The sequence below is a fragment of the Dendropsophus ebraccatus genome, unplaced genomic scaffold, assembly GCF_027789765.1.
Source record: "Dendropsophus ebraccatus isolate aDenEbr1 unplaced genomic scaffold, aDenEbr1.pat pat_scaffold_538_ctg1, whole genome shotgun sequence".
Taxonomy (NCBI): Eukaryota; Metazoa; Chordata; class Amphibia; order Anura; family Hylidae; genus Dendropsophus; species Dendropsophus ebraccatus.
In genome coordinates, this window is record NW_027210139.1 from 55184 (window position 1) to 71990 (window position 16807).

The following is a 16807-nucleotide window of genomic DNA, read 5'->3' on the forward strand; positions in this document are numbered from 1 at the left end:
TATATAGGGGCAGTATTATAGTAGTTATATCCCTGTATATAGGAGCAGTATTATAGTAGTTATATCCGTGTATATAGGAGCAGTATTATAGTAGTATATTCCTGTATATAGGAGCAGTATTATAGTAGTTATATCCCTGTATATAGGAGCAGTATTATAGTAGTTATATCCCTGTATATAGGGGCAGTATTATAGTAGTTATATTCCTGTATATAGGAGCAGTATTATAGTAGTTATATTCCTGTATATAGGAGCAGTATTATAGTAGTATATTCCTGTATATAGGGGGCAGTATTATAGTAGTTATATTCCTGTATATAGGAGCAGTATTATAGTAGTATATTCCTGTATATAGGGGGCAGTATTATAGTAGTTATATCCCTGTATATAGGTGCAGTATTATAGTAGTTATATTCCTGTATATAGGGGGCAGTATTATAGTAGTTATATTCCTGTATATAGGAGCAGTATTATAGTAGTTATATTCCTGTATATAGGAGCAGTATTATAGTAGTTATATTCCTGTATATAGGAGCAGTATTATAGTAGTATATTCCTGTATATAGGGGGCAGTATTATAGTAGTTATATCCCTGTATATAGGAGCAGTATTATAGTAGTTATATTCCTGTATATAGGAGCAGTATTATAGTAGTTATATTCCTGTATATAGGAGCAGTATTATAGTAGTTATATCTCTGTATATAGGAGCAGTATTATAGTAGTATATTCCTGTATATAGGAGCAGTATCATAGTAGTTATATTCCTGTACATAGGGGCAGTATTATGTTCAGTTACACATATGATACAGAGATACCATATGGAATGTAACCAAAATCAAAGAAAAAACTAGATGAATAAAGTAAACAACAGAAAGGTTTATAAGAGGGAATATCCTGCTGCGAGGGCTTACTGCATACTATATGATTGTATAGGGCACAGGCAGCACTATGTATTATGATGGGTTCTCATTGATCTCCTGTATATTACGGCTGCAGGGACCTCCCATTCCTTTCTGCTTCCAGGCTCAGGATTGTTTACCTAGGCCCCTCCGCCCTCCTGATCCCTGGCATAGCAGATGGCCTGGATGTGTCACTGTGACACTGCAGCCTGCATACACCTCTCTGCCTTCCTCCCAGCTCTGCCCCTTTAAGGAGTTGCTAGCTGCTGTGTGTGCTGTCTCTTTAAAAGGCTGTTCCAGCAGCCAGGAGGGGGGGTATAGCCATTGTTACTGCCAAGGTTTTTTTTTTCTTCTCTCTCTGATCTGATTATTTTAACTCCAGTTAAAGGAAAGGCAAGATGGCTGAGATGGGGAAGGGAGTCTCTGCGGGGAAAATAGCCAGCAATGTGCAGAAGAAGCTGACCAGGGCACAGGAGAAGGTAAGGCTGCCATGGGGCTGAGGGTATGGAGGTCAGGCTGCTGTGACAGCCATGTGAGGCTCAGCTCTGCCTTATAGTCTATGGGAGATCAGCTGCTGCTCTATGAATCAGAATCCAGAGTGGTGGGGAGCAGTGTGAGGTTTGGGGGCTCAAGCTGCTGTGTCAGGGGCTGGGGAGAGCCTGTGCTGTATGTGCTGCATGTGCTGCAGTCACTGACAGCTGCTGCTGCTTAGAGTGTCAGCTCTGCCCAGCAATGTAATGCAAGGAAATCTGCAGCTCTCCCAGCAATGTAATGCAAGGAAATCTGCAGCTCTGCCCAGCAATGTAATGCAAGGAAATCTGCAGCTCTGCCCAGCAATGTAATGCAAGGAAATCTGCAGCTCTGCCCAGCAATGTAATGCAAGGAAATCTGCAGCTCTCCCAGCAATGTAATGCAAGGAAATCTGCAGCTCTGCCCAGCAATGTAATGCAAGGAAATCTGCAGCTCTCCCCGGCAATGTAATGCAAGGAAATATGCAGCTCTGCCCGGCAATGTAATGCAAGGAAATCTGCAGCTCTGCCCATCAATGTAATGCAAGGAAATCTGCAGCTCTGCCCAGCAATGTAATGCAAGGAAATCTGCAGCTCTCCCATCAATGTAATGCAAGGAAATCTGCAGCTCTGCCCAGCAATGTAATGCAAGGAAATCTGCAGCTCTCCCAGCAATGTAATGCAAGGAAATCTGCAGCTCTCCCAGCAATGTAATGCAAGGAAATCTGCAGCTCTGCCCATCAATGTAATGCAAGGAAATATGCAGCTCTGCCCATCAATGTAATGCAAGGAAATCTGCAGCTCTCCCCGGCAATGTAATGCAAGGAAATCTGCAGCTCTGCCCGGCAATGTAATGCAAGGAAATCTGCAGCTCTCCCATCAATGTAATGCAAGGAAATATGCAGCTCTGCCCATCAATGTAATGCAAGGAAATCTGCAGCTCTCCCCGGCAATGTAATGCAAGGAAATCTGCAGCTCTCCCAGCAATGTAATGCAAGGAAATCTGCAGCTCTGCCCGGCAATGTAATGCAAGGAAATCTGCAGCTCTCCCCGGCAATGTAATGCAAGGAAATCTGCAGCTCTCCCAGCAATGTAATGCAAGGAAATCTGCAGCTCTCCCCGGCAATGTAATGCAAGGAAATCTGCAGCTCTGCCCGGCAATGTAATGCAAGGAAATCTGCAGCTCTGCCCGGCAATGTAATGCAAGGAAATCTGCAGCTCTGCCCGGCAATGTAATGCAAGGAAATCTGCAGCTCTGCCCGGCAATGTAATGCAAGGAAATCTGCAGCTCTGCCTGGCAATGTAATGCAAGGAAATCTGCAGCTCTGCCCGGCAATGTAATGCAAGGAAATCTGCAGCTCTGCCCGGCAATGTAATGCAAGGAAATCTGCAGCTCTGCCCGGCAATGTAATGCAAGGAAATCTGCAGCTCTGGCCAGCAGTGTCAGGCGCCTGCTGTGTGGTGTTACTGGGGCAGGCTGCATGTCAGCTCTGCAGTGCTGTATGTAGCAGAGCTCTGCATGGCAGTCAGGCACTATCATTGAGTCCATGTTATGTAAGTGAGCAGCACATTGCAGGGTCCAGGTATTAGCTGTAATCCTCCTCCCTTGCTGGAGCAGCCTGGAAAGACATGGTGACACCATGTAACATTTGCTGTCATTGAATGGCTGGGAAATGTGACAGCTAGAAGGCTTCCTGCAGGGGAGCAGAGCTGTGTGTGTTCGGGGAGCAGCAGAGCTGTGTGTGTTCGGGGAGCAGCAGAGCTGTGTGTGTTCTCAGCCCAGTTACATTTTGTTACAATATGGATTCTTTGTTGTGTAAATAAAATCGTCAGTAATTTCCTTTCCTGCAGGTTGTGGATGGGCTGGATGCTTGGTTTAATGCTATAATAAGGTGTAACCTCCCTCATCGACCTCAATGGTTCTTTATGTACCCCAACTGGTCACGGCATGCTGGAATCTGTAGCTGTGCACCCCTGCTGTGGCACCCCAGTGTGTGTACAGCCCCCAGCTGCAGGGCCCCAGTGTGTGTACAGCGGCCTGACTGGCCGCCGTGGGATATAGACGGGGCTGTCCCTGACTGGCCGTCGTGATATATAGAGGGGGCAGCCCCTGACTGGCCGCCGTGGTATATAAAGGGGTCGCCCCTGACTGGCCGCTGTGGTATATGGAGGGGGCAGCCCCTGACTGGCCGCTGTGGTATATGGAGGGGGCAGCCCCTGACTGGCCGCTGTGGTATATAGAGGGGTCGCCCCTGACTGGCCGCTGTGGTATATAGAGGGGGCAGCCCCTGACTGGCCGCTGTGGTATATAGAGGGGGCAGCCCCTGACTGGCCGCTGTGGTATATAGAGGGGGCTGCCCCTGACTGGCCGCTGTGGTATATAGAGGGGGCTGCCCCTGACTGGCCGCTGTGGTATATAGAGGGGGCTGCCCCTGACTGGCTGCTGTGGTATATAGAGGGGGCTGCCCCTGACTGGCCGCTGTGGGATATAGAGGAGGGAGCACTGATTGATATGTAGCAGGGGAGACGTGTGGCTACAAGTAGATCAGAGGTCACAGCTGGTTTTGGAGATGGGATCCTCTATTTAACCCATGAGTTGCTCTTTTTCATTGAGTTTAGTAGAGAGGAAGCGCTCCATGAAGGCGACAAATGCTTCCAGCCCAGATCACTACAGCTCCATACGGACATGATGGTCCATGCTGCCCTGCCCCCCTCCTCTAAAGATCAGGCAGGAACATGGCGCATTTATCCAGGTTTTCCGGACTGATTTTTGGTGATAACGTCCCAAAGATTGGCCCCTGTCGTCTGTTTAGTGGTGGAAGCATTGCTGATCTTCCCTATAAGGCCCCATTTCCTGACAACTACCTGCTGTGGAGGAGTGAGTTGTCACAGACATAACAGCAGACAGTCTATGTAGAGTAAAAACTTTTCCGGCACTCACCGAATCTTCTGCACAAGATTTATTCCCATATATACATACAGAGTCGGTGCTGGTGCTGCATAACAGATAACTAACAAGGTGAGAAAGGCAAGAGAGCCGAAACGCGTCCTGTCTGGTGGTATGCAGCACCTACTCTGTATGTATATATGGGAATAAATCTTGTGCAGAAGATTCGGTGAGTGCCGGAAAAATTCTTTACTCTACCTAGACTGTGTTGGGTCCAGGCACCCCTATCCAGAGTGGCGACCAAATCTCAATTGTTACGATAAAAGCAGACTGTAACCGAGCGGACATCAAGCCTATACAATGTGCGGGGGATTCCTGGACCATAAACTGCATATGTGTGTCCAGCCTTAGGGGTCATTCACATGCTCCGGATGTGGTCCGTATATAGGGACGATGGCTACAGATCGGAATGTTCAGAGCTCCCGACTTCATCATTCACAAGCTCCGAATGATCACACTACTGTACTGACACAGCCCTTTCCAAACCCTGTTCGGTAGCCCATCGTCCCTATGTAGGGGTGTGTGACTGCTCCCTTAGGGTGGCCATACACTTGAAAGCTTCTCCCTCATACACAGCATGCTTGGCTCCTCTAAGCTTTGGCTGTCCAGGCATGATGGGAGTTGTAGTTTTGCAGCAGCATAGCTTCCCCTTGTATTAGAAGGCTGATCCCAGTGACATTACTGGATTCAGCCCACCTAAGGCCACAGTCCCCCGTCCCCAGTGTTTGTCCATATTTACGGCCCCATTGATTTCTATAGGGCCCGTTCACACCTCCGTAATTTTATGGATGTGTTTCGGCCGTGACCCGTGCTGAAAAAAATCCGGACATCCGGTCATTGCAGAGAAGTCAATGGGAGTGCCTGTAATTTGTGGACGTTATGGAGATAACATTGGCGAATTACGGATTCATTCTCTCTATTTTTTTTTCAGTCAACTTCACATTTTGTAGATCTGCCTGAGTATACGGGCCACAAAAAATGCTGAATGTGGCCTAAGTCTAATGTACACGGCTATGGGTAATGGGAGGGGGCTATGTATAATGGGAGGGGGTATGTATGATGGAAGTGGGCTATGTATAATGGGAGGGGGTATGTATTATGGAAGGGGGCTATGTATAATGTACACGGCTATGGGTAATGGGAGGGGGTATGTATGATGGAAGGGGGCTATGTATAATGTACACGGCTATGGGTAATGGGAGGGGGCTATGTATAATGGGAGGGGGTATGTATGATGGAAGGGGGCTATGTATAATGTACACGGCTATGGGTAATGGAAGGGGGCTATGTATAATGGGAGGGGGTATGTATTATGGAAGGGGTCTATGTATAATGTACACGGCTATGGGTAATGGAAGGGGGCTATGTATAATGGGAGGGGGTATGTATTATGGAAGGGGGCTATGTATAACGGGAGGGGGTATGTATGATGAGAGGGGGCTATGTGTAATGTACACGGCTATGGGTAATGGGATGGGGCTATGTGTAATGTACACGGCTATGGGTAATGGGATGGGGCTATGGGTAATGTACACGGCTATGGGTAATGGGATGGGGCTATGGGTAATGTACACGGCTATGGGTAATGGGAAGTGGCACAGATTGTAAAACATAAACTGGTGAAACTTCCCACAGCAGCCAATCACAGCTGAGTTCTGGTATAATGGAAGCAGAGCTGTGATTGGTTGCTGGGGGCCGTTTACACAACTTTGTATTTGACTCTGAGATAACCCTGTGTCCTGCCCTGTATAGGATCTATATACATTGTATAGTGTGACTGCTCTGTATAGGATCTATATACACTCACCGGCCACTTTATTAGGTACACCATGCTAGTAACGGGTTGGACCCCCTTTTGCCTTCAGAACTGCCCCAATTCTTGGTGGCATAGATACAACAAGGTGCTGGAAGCTTCCTCAGAGATTTTGGTCCATAGTGACATGATGGTATCACACAGTTGCCGCAGATTTGTTGGCTGCACATCCATGATGCCAATCTCCCGTTCCACCACATCCCAAAGATGCTCTATTGGATTGAGATCTGGTGACTGTGGAGGCCATTGGAGTACAGTGACCTCATTGTCATGTTCAAGAAACCAGTCTGAGATGATTCTAGCTTTATGACATGGCGCATTATCTTGCTGAAAGTAGCCATCAGATGTTGGGTCCATTGTGGTCATAAAGGGATGGACATGGTCAGCAACAATACTCAGGTAGGCTGTGGCATTGCAACCATGCTCAATTGGTACCAAGGGGCCCAAAGAGTGCCAAGAAAATATTCCCCACACCATGACACCACCACCACCAGCCTGAAATGTTGATACAAGGCAGGATGGATCCATGCTTTCATGTTGTTGACGCCAAATTCTGACCCTACCATCCGAATGTCGCAGCAGAAATCGAGACTCATCAGACCAGGCAACGTTTTTCCAATCTTCTACTGTCCAATTTCAATGAGCTTGTGCAAATTGTAGCCTCAGTTTCCTGTTCTTAGCTGAGCGGAGTGGCCCCCGGTGTGGTCTTCTGCTGCTGTAGCCCATCTGCCTCAGAGTTGGCCGTACTGTGCGCTCAGAGATGCTCTTCTGCCTACCTTGGCTGTAATGGTTGGCTATTTGAGTCATTGTTGCCTTTCTATCAGCTCGAATCAGTCTGCCCATTCTACTCTGACCTCTGCCATCAACAAGGCATTTCCGCCCACAGAACGGCCGCTCACTGGATGGTTTTTCTTTTTCGGACCATTCTCTGTAAACCCTAGAGATGGTTGTGCGTGAAAATCCCAGTAGATCAGCAGTTTCTGAAATACTCAGACCAGCCCTTCTGGCACCAACAACCATGCCACGTTCAAAGGCCTCAAATCACCTTTCTTCCCCATACTGATGCTCGGTTTGAACTTCAGGAGATTGTCTTGACCATGTCTACATGCCTAAATGCACTGAGTTGCCGCCATGTGATTGGCTGATTAGAAATTAAGTGGTAACGTGCAGTTGGACAGGTGTACCTAATAAAGTGGCCGGTGAGTGTACATTGTACAAGGTTATGGCTCTGTATAGGATCTATATACATTGTATAGGGTGACGGTTCTGTATAGGATCTATATACATTGTATAGGGTGATGGCTCTGTATAGGATCTATATACATTGTATAGGGTGACGGCTCTGTATAGGATCTATATATATTGTACAGGGTGACGGCTCTGTATAGGATCTATATACATTGTACAGGGTGACGGCTCTGTATAGGATCTATATACATTGTATACGGTGATGGCTGTATATAATCCCCTCTCCCCTTTCTGGGCGTTCCTCTTTTTGACCTCTGAAGCCATTTTCACTGTTTGTTGTTTGTTTTTTTTGATCAGATGTAAAGATTTTATTTTTTGTTGCTGTCACTTTCCCATGATTCCCAGAGGCGAAGAATTACTGGCAAGTTGTGTCTTCACAGAAGTTTACAGACGCAGATATCAAAGGGAACATTACGACGATTTCCCCCCCACATCAGTCGCCGCTGTCATGGTGATTCACCCTACCCCTCACCGGCCACATCAGTGGTCCCTGTCACGACAATCCCCCCCACATCAGTCATCACTGTCATGGAGATAACCCCCACCGACCGCAGCTGTCATGTGACCCCCCCCGACCGATGGGAAAATAACAACGTACGTAGAATGGAAAAATGTGATCTGAATCCCGGGAGTGTGGGAACCAGTCGGGCCATATACTAGGCCCTTATTGTATATACGCCCTATAAGTCAGCCAGGCGCTCGCCATTACTGTGGCAGGTGCGGTTACCAGGACACACCGTCATATGCTGCCATCCTCCTGGAAGGTTCTTCCTATCACTTGGAGTCATCAGAATTCTGCGGGTGACAACCAGTGTAAGTAATGACTGTGGTTGTCACCCTCCCAGCTTTCGTCTTGCTGACACAGCTGCTCTTTTTCTGAAAACTGTGCCCCCTCTAGCCACGGGTTGCGTCTCAGCCTTATTTACATTAATAGAGCTGAACTGCAATACCACATCCAACCTGTAGATAGAGGCGGCGCTATTTCAGTTTCTGCCTCAGGCAGCAGAGAGGCTGGGATCGGCCCTGGACGTGGCTATGGTCACTGGGGGTGCACTGACTTTAGGAGGCCATTGGTGACCTCACCGGAGGATTCCAGGACTGACATGTGACCCATACAGTGATTCTCTATACTCCACAATCGTGTACATGGTGGTATTCAGGAAAGTTGGGTGACAACCGAGTCAGTATGGAAGCCATAAGATTTACCAGAGAGCAGAAAAACCCACAAGTTATAAAAGTACCGGCTTGTAATGCTGTATTCTCTGGCTGCCTGGCCATGATGGGAGTTGTAGTTTTTACCCCATTCTGTTACAGCGGGAGGATATATATGGCGCTGTATCAGATGGGCAGATTATCTCTGGAGCCTGGGAAAGCTGGGTACCTCCCCATGGCAGCTGTGTTGCCCTTCACTTTCCTATATTACACCAGGCCAATTTGCCATTCAGGATGGCGGAAAGCTGGGTGATAGTGTCTCTGGACTGTAATGGCGTTGCCCTTTCTGATCCTTTATACGACTATAGGAAGGTTAGGTGGCAGACCCCTGGACGCTGTAGGAACATCCCGCCCGTCATTCAGCTGTCCCTGGGGCAGATCTCTGCATGTTCCGCACTTCCCCTTTAAGTCATCTCGGTGTTGGGATATGCAATCACTTTTTCTTTTATCTGTTTGGATCTTTTTATACTTAAGAACATGAAAAAAAAAAAATGAAGCTGTGATGGGCGCCGGCAGCTGCGGGGGCCATAATGAGACCGGCAGATTTATTTACAGGGACCATTACCACTGCTTCAGGGGATCACACAGGCGTCTGTGACACCGACCCTTCTCCTCTCTCGTGACCTGTGTGGCCCTTCGAGCTGGGGGGGCTGGGGGTCTCTGTGTCCACCTGTTTGCAGGTATGGCGTCAGCACGAACAGCTGAACATCCCCAGCAGAATCACAACTATGTGTAAGATCGCGTTCACACACAAAGTTTTCAAGGCATACTATCCACATAATACTGTAATATCACTGTGTATGTAGGGGTGAGATAGTACTGCTGTATACTGTAATATCACTGTATGTAGGGGTGAGATAATCCTGCCATATACTGTGCACATAATACTGTAATATCACCATGTAGGGCTGATAGTACTGCCATATACTGTCCACATAATACTGTAATATCACCATGTAGGGCTGATAGTACTGCCATATACTGTCCACATAATACTGTAATATCACCATGTAGGGCTGATAGTACTGCCATATACTGTCCACATAATACTGTAATTTCACCGTGTAGGGCTGATAGTACTGCCATATACTGTCCACATAATACTGTAATATCACCGTGTAGGGGTGAGATAATCCTGCCATATACTGTCCACATAATACTGTAATATCACCGTGTAGGGGTGAGATAATCCTGCCATATACTGTAATATCACCATGTAGGGCTGATAGTACTGCCATATACTGTCCACATAATACTGTAATATCACCGTGTAGGGCTGATAGTACTGCCATATACTGTCCATATAATATTGTACTATCACTGTGTAGAGCTGAGATAGTACTGCCATATACTGTCCACATAATATTGTAATATCACCGTGTAGAGCTGAGATAGTACTGCCATATACTGTCCATATAATACTGTAATATCACTGTGTAGAGCTGAGATAGTACTGCCATATACTGTCCATATAATATTGTAATATCACCGTGTAGGGCTGATAGTACTGCCATATGCTGTCCATATAATATTGTAATATCACCGTGTAAAGCTGAGATAGTACTGCCACGTAATACCGCCATGCAGAGCTGCAGTAATATTATTTTTGCAGTCTTTGTAGAGGATCACGCGCACTGGTCGGGCTCACACAGCGGAGGTTTCGTTCAGTGTTTGGGGAGTTACTATGTGAGCGATTCCCGGAGATGGCGGATTACCCCTATTCCTGGACGGGCCGTACGCTGGCGGGGAGGGGGCTTTGGGGTCCAGGAATGCTGACTGTCACTTCTCATGAGAGAGTGTGAATGGTGATGAGACAGCGCTGGGTGTGTGATGTCACTGCGGTGATACATACTGTCAGATGGTGGCGGCTGGGGAGCACCTGCTCTCTGCCCCATTCAGTCTCTGCTATTTATGGACACGGAGCCCCCTCCCCTCCGGGGTCCACCAGCAGTTACAGCCCAGAGGGCCCTGTATGGAGCAGCGACCTCTGCGGTTCTGTGCACTCAGCTCTGCCGCATTGTTTTTCTGCAGCGCAGTTATTAAATCCAGATCCCAAAGCTGCAAATCCGACTGTCGTGGAGAGTCCAGGAACGAGACCATAAAATATGTGGCCCCCCTCCTCACGCTGGCCCCCTCCTCATGCATGGCGTTCAGTCTGGGGGCAGATGCCAAGCAGGTTGTCACCCCGCTTCTCGGCCTCTGACTCTGCCCAGTAGAGAAGCCGTCTGGGATGTCATGCAGCATTGGTTATTATTAGAGGATATGTCCTGCGTTACCTGATGGGATGCAACATGGCTGAAAACCAATCTATGTCACATTTGCTATATTTCCCACGATGCCTCTGAGTTTGCAGAAGTGCAGAAATATCATTGACTAAGTGCAGTAAGTGATAGATGAGTGACACAGAACCTCTGCCCCCTAACTCCCACTGTAGAGGACTGTATGAGATACAGCTGCAGCCTGGCTCCTTTTCTCCCTGTTGCAGCAATGTATAGCAGCAGCCGGGTACAGGTGGAGGGGGAAGGAGAAGCAGAGCTGCCAGGAGGGATCTCATGGGTTTGTCTCATACTGTAGTTCAGAGGAAGTCGGCTGACACAGGACTGACTACTTCCTGTGTTACATATGTGGTGGTCACATGATCAGGTACAGTAATGTATGGCTGCAGCTGAGCTGGGATGAAGCAGATGGCACTGTGAAAATAGTGGTGGTGAGTGTCCATTATATAGGCAAGAAAGTAAATCCAGAATGTTGTAATACAGGATAGACTACCCCTTAGTATCTATCTCTCCTCTCCTCATCTGTGCAGCCAGGTGGGACAGGGCTGTTATGCTCCATCATGATAGTTACAGAATGATGTAATAACATGAGATGATGTCATCATGGTGTATACAGACCCTGTAGGTTACTATGTCAGTGTTTATGATGGGCCCCGGGTTTAGCTTTTATATTGGGGGGCCTGGGAACCTTGAGCTGTAGCCTGCAATTTAATTACAGGGGTACAGAGGGTCCGGGTTGAGGTTTAATGCTGGGGTCTGCATCCTTAGTTCTAGATCAGTGCTGGCATCTGCATCCTTAGTTCTAGGTCAGTGCTGGGGTCTGTATCCTTAGTTCTAGATAAGTGCTTGGGGTTCTGTATCCTTAGTTCTAGATAAGTGCTTGGGGTTCTGTATCCTTAGTTCTAGATAAGTGCTTGGGGTTCTGTATCCTTAGTTCTAGATAAGTGCTTGGGGTTCTGTATCCTTAGTTCTAGATAAGTGCTTGGGGTTCTGTATCCTTTGTTTTAGAGCAGTGCTGGGGGGGGGGGTCTGCATATCCTTAGTTCTAGATAAGTGCTGGGGGCTCTATATCCTTAGTTCTAGATCAGTGCTGGGATCTGCATGCATTGTTCCAGATCAGTGCTGGGGGGTCTGTATCCTTTGTTCCAGATCAGTGCTGGGGGATATGCATCCTTTGTTCTAGATCATTTCCCATCCTTTCTGAAGAATGGCGGATTTCCCACCAGGCATGACCTTCTTGATGTACTGGCCTGAATCTGGGATGGACAGGTGGGGATCAGGTATCACATCCATGGCGCTCGTATTACTCAGCGTCTGGTGCCTCTCTGTGACGTTCTCCCCCTCCATGTGGCAGTAGTGGAGCCGTACATAGAACTGTTTGCTGTATTGTAGTGGGTTGTTTCTTCACAGTCCGTCCCTGATCTACGTAATCTGCAGAATTCATCATAATTCAATCTGAAATAGTTAAAGCTCCGCGGTACTGTACTGACACGGCCCTGGTCTCTGAATGTTCACAGGCCGTAACTCTAGGTTGGGCTTGGGTCTGACTTGGGGGGCTCCACTCATTTGGGTGATGGTAGATCTCTCAGGCGTCTATGAGATATCGAGTTCTTCTGGTGACCCCCTGGTTAGGATGGATCGCGGTGACCCCCTGGTTGGGATGGATCGCGGTGCCCCCCTGGTTGGGATGGATCGCGGTGCCCCCCTGGTTGGGATGGATCGCGGTGCCCCCCTGGTTGGGATGGATCGCGGTGCCCCCCTGGTTGGGATGGATCGCGGTGCCCCCCTGGTTGGGATGGATCGCGGTGCCCCCCTGGTTGGAATGGATCGCGGTGCCCCCCTGGTTGGGATGGATCGCGGTGCCCCCCTGGTTGGGATGGATCGCGGTGCCCCCCTGGTTGGGATGGATCGCGGTGACCCCCTGGTTGGGATGGATCGCGGTGACCTTCTCTGCTGATGGAGATGCTGAGTTCTCATAGTAAAACGGAGACACTAAATAGGTTTGTGTGAAGCTGCCGACACGATGACTGAAAGCACCTAACGTCCCCTATCAATGAGAGTTCCTTCTTAGCGATGCTCTTAGGGAGGAGTAACCCACATCAATCCCCCATGATGGCAGGAAATAGGTCAGGCCCAGGCTCCAGCCAGAGCTCAGGACCACAGGGTCAGAGGGAACAGTACCACTGCTTTCAGGACCTCTCCTCCCTCTGCCTCCTGTTCCTTTCCTGCTCTTCCCAGTGAGAGGTTTTCTGTAACATTTTTGTAGCTTCCAGCCGCTCGCACGTCCCATGGTGCTCTGTGCAGCTCTCTAGGAGATGATCCCACAGCACCCCCTCTCATTCTCACAGCATGCAGTCATACAGTAACAGAGCAGCTGCAGCTGCATCCCCTCTTCCCCTCTCATCCTCACAGCATGCAGTCATACAGTAACACAGAAGCTGCAGCTGCATCTCCCTCCTCCTTTCTCCTGCCAGTCTGCTATTTTTTTCTATTGTTACAGAGGACATGTAGGATCATTTAGGGGCTGTTCACACCACGTTTCCACTGTATACTGTCTGTATATATCAGGGCACCGTCAAAAATAGATTCCAGTTTGTAGCCATAGGTCAGAATAGGCCCAGCTATCAGCCATTACTGGACCCTAGAAGAATCCTCCCGGTGTGTCTGGTATCGTTGGGCGTTATATCCAGTGATGATATGTCACACCCAGAGCACGGGCGGTATGACTCACTGTAGCCGCACCTAATAACCAGGGATTACATATGTTTCTAATAGTATGTCTGCCTTGTTACTGCACGATGGTGGCTCCTATAGCAGTGTATCTGGAGGTCATGGGAGGATTTCCTATACAGAGACCCCCACATCATCACCTGGTGGTGGTACATGAGGACTGGAGAAACACTGACGCATACACATACACCACCTGCTGCAGAATATTCTGTCCCCTCCCTCCTCCAGACTTCTCTGTCCTCCTCCTCTAGGTATTTTACTTATCAGTGCTGTATGTCCTGCAGGAAGTGGTGTATTCTCTCCAGTCTGACACAGTGCTCTCTGCTGCCACCTCTGTCCATGTCAGGAACTGTCCAGAGCAGCAGCAAATCACCATAGAAAACCTCTCCTGCTCTGGACAGGTGGTGAATACACCACTTCCTGTAGGACATACAGCAGCTTATAAGTACTGAAAGACTGCCCCCTTTGGCCCGGGTCGGGGCGGCGTGCAAGGTTTGGCGCAGCGGCCGCTCTGCAGTTTTCACAGAATATAAACTATTTGCCATAAATATTTCTTTGCTTCCTGAAAAGCCTGGAAATAAATTCCACTTCAGGAAGGTGAAGCCGATACAGGTGATGCTGTTAACATACCGCCACCCGCCGCTCACATACCGCCACCCGCCGCTCACATACTGCCACCCTCCGCTCTGACCCCGACACATCTGTAACAGATTCCAGAAGCTCCAATATACATCAAGGGTCAAGGTCTTTGTGCTTTGTGTTATGTCTCTGGCTCCTGACACCCCTGATATCCGCAAATCTCCTTGTATTGTGGTCATGTGACCTATAGAATAGCGTTTTTGGCAGGTGACCTCCTCACCCCTTACATCTTTGACATATTAAAAGATGAGTATTCCCCTTTAAATATGACACCCTGGTACTGCTGTGGGGTGGTTGTAAAACATTTTAAGGGATTTTGCACAGATTGCGGTCTGTATCTGTGCTATAGGATGTAACGGGGGCTCAGATGGAGCTTATATTGATTTCTATGTAAAAATCTCCATCCTGGGAGAATCTTTTGTTAGTAGAGATTGAATGGGGCAGTACCTGAGCTGAGACCCCCACACATTCTCACAATCACACTTTATGGGTCACTTTTGAGGAACTTTTCTGACTGCAATAATGGAATACCTGGCGGGTAACATTAGGTCACCTCATTGGGGCAGGATATCACCATTGTACGGGTGGAGCACTCTTATTCTGTACTGTATGGGTTATGTGGCCGCCTGGCTATCGTGTGTGTGTGTGTGTGTGTAATAGGGGCCCATGCAGAGGCAGTAACCTGACCCCTGACCCCATACATATCCAACGAATAATGTTATAATGTGTCATGTGCTGGATGCGGCCGCCATGTTGGGCCGCTCTCTACACCACATGACATCACACATGGAGATGGTTGTGCAGCGGCCGGGGACATGAGGATCCCATTCACGTCTCCAGATAATCTCCTGGATACTTTTTCTGTCGTGTTGGAGCATCACATGAGAATGTGGAGCAGCTGCTGCTAATACGTCCCCTCCTGTGCAGCTGTCACATGGAGGGGATATTACTGTACCACCACACTCAGACGTGACGCCCGCCCACCCCATGGCTTAGAATAGGGATTCTCTGGGCCCTGTGTTAGAGAATCTGCAGATTATGGCTTCTATGAGTCATTTGTTGCCAAGTACTAGGAGAGAAGTGGTCGAGATTCCCCCCCCCCCCCCCAACCTAACATAGATACAGATATACAGCTGTTTGCTCCTCATAATCTCCTTCAAAATAGCTACAGGGTCCGAGCAGGTGCAGAGCTTAACCCCCTAATGTAACCCGGGCTCATTCCTCTTGGGCCGAAGAAGGAACAGCTGAGAATAATGAGTATAACTGAGATGTATTGTCCGAACGCTAATGGGGGCTCTATCCACTAACAAGGGGAGGGGGCACAACCAGGCGTCTTACAGGGGATTTACAGCCAACCTGGATAGTAACATTACTGGTGTTGTAATCACTTCTAGGGGACATCAGAAAGACCATGTAGGCATTCTGCTAAATGTCTAGTAGTCTTATCATAATACTGCCCCCTATGTGCAAGAATATAACTACTATAATACTGCCCCAATATACAGGGATATAACTACTATAATACTGCTCCTATATACAGAAATGTAACTACTATAATACTGCTCCTATATACAGGAATATACTACTATAATACTGCTCCTATATACAGGAATATAACTACTATAATACTGCTCCTATATACAGGAATATAACTACTATAATACTGCTCCCTATATACAGAAATGTAACTACTATAATACTGCTCCTATATACAGGAATATAACTACTATAATACTGCTCCCTATATACAGGAATATACTACTATAATACTGCTCCTATATACAGGAATATAACTACTATAATACTGCTCCTATATACAGGAATATAACTACTATAATACTGCTCCCTATATACAGAAATGTAACTACTATAATACTGCTCCTATATACAGGAATATAACTACTATAATACTGCTCCCTATATACAGGAATATACTACTATAATACTGCTCCTATATACAGGAATATAACTACTATAATACTGCTCCTATATACAGGAATATAACTACTATAATACTGCTCCTATATACAGGGATATAACTACTATAATACTGCTCCTATATACAGGAATATACTACTATAATACTGCTCCTATATACAGGAATATAACTACTATAATACTGCTCCTATATACAGGGATATAACTACTATAATACTGCTCCTATATACAGGGATATAACTACTATAATACTGCTCCTATATACAGGGATATAACTACTATAATACTGCTCCTATATACAGGAATATACTACTATAACACTGCTCCTATATACAGGAATATACTACTATAACACTGCTCCTATATACAGGAATATAACTACTATAATACTGCTCCTATATACAGGGATATAACTACTATAATACTGCCTCCTATATACAGGGATATAACTACTATAATACTGCTCCTATATACAGGGATATAACTACTATAATACAGCTCCTATATACAGGGATATAACTACTATAATACTGCTCCTATATACAGGGATATAACTACTATACTACTGCCCCCTATATACAGGGATATACTACT

At 47.2% G+C, this 16807-nt stretch overlaps 1 pseudogene; it reads left to right on the forward strand.

Moving 5' to 3' along the window:
- The first annotated feature begins 1195 nt into the window (after positions 1 to 1195).
- The window catches only part of LOC138777278 (myc box-dependent-interacting protein 1-like), a 51176-nt pseudogene continuing 35564 nt past the window's right edge, over positions 1196 to 16807 (forward strand).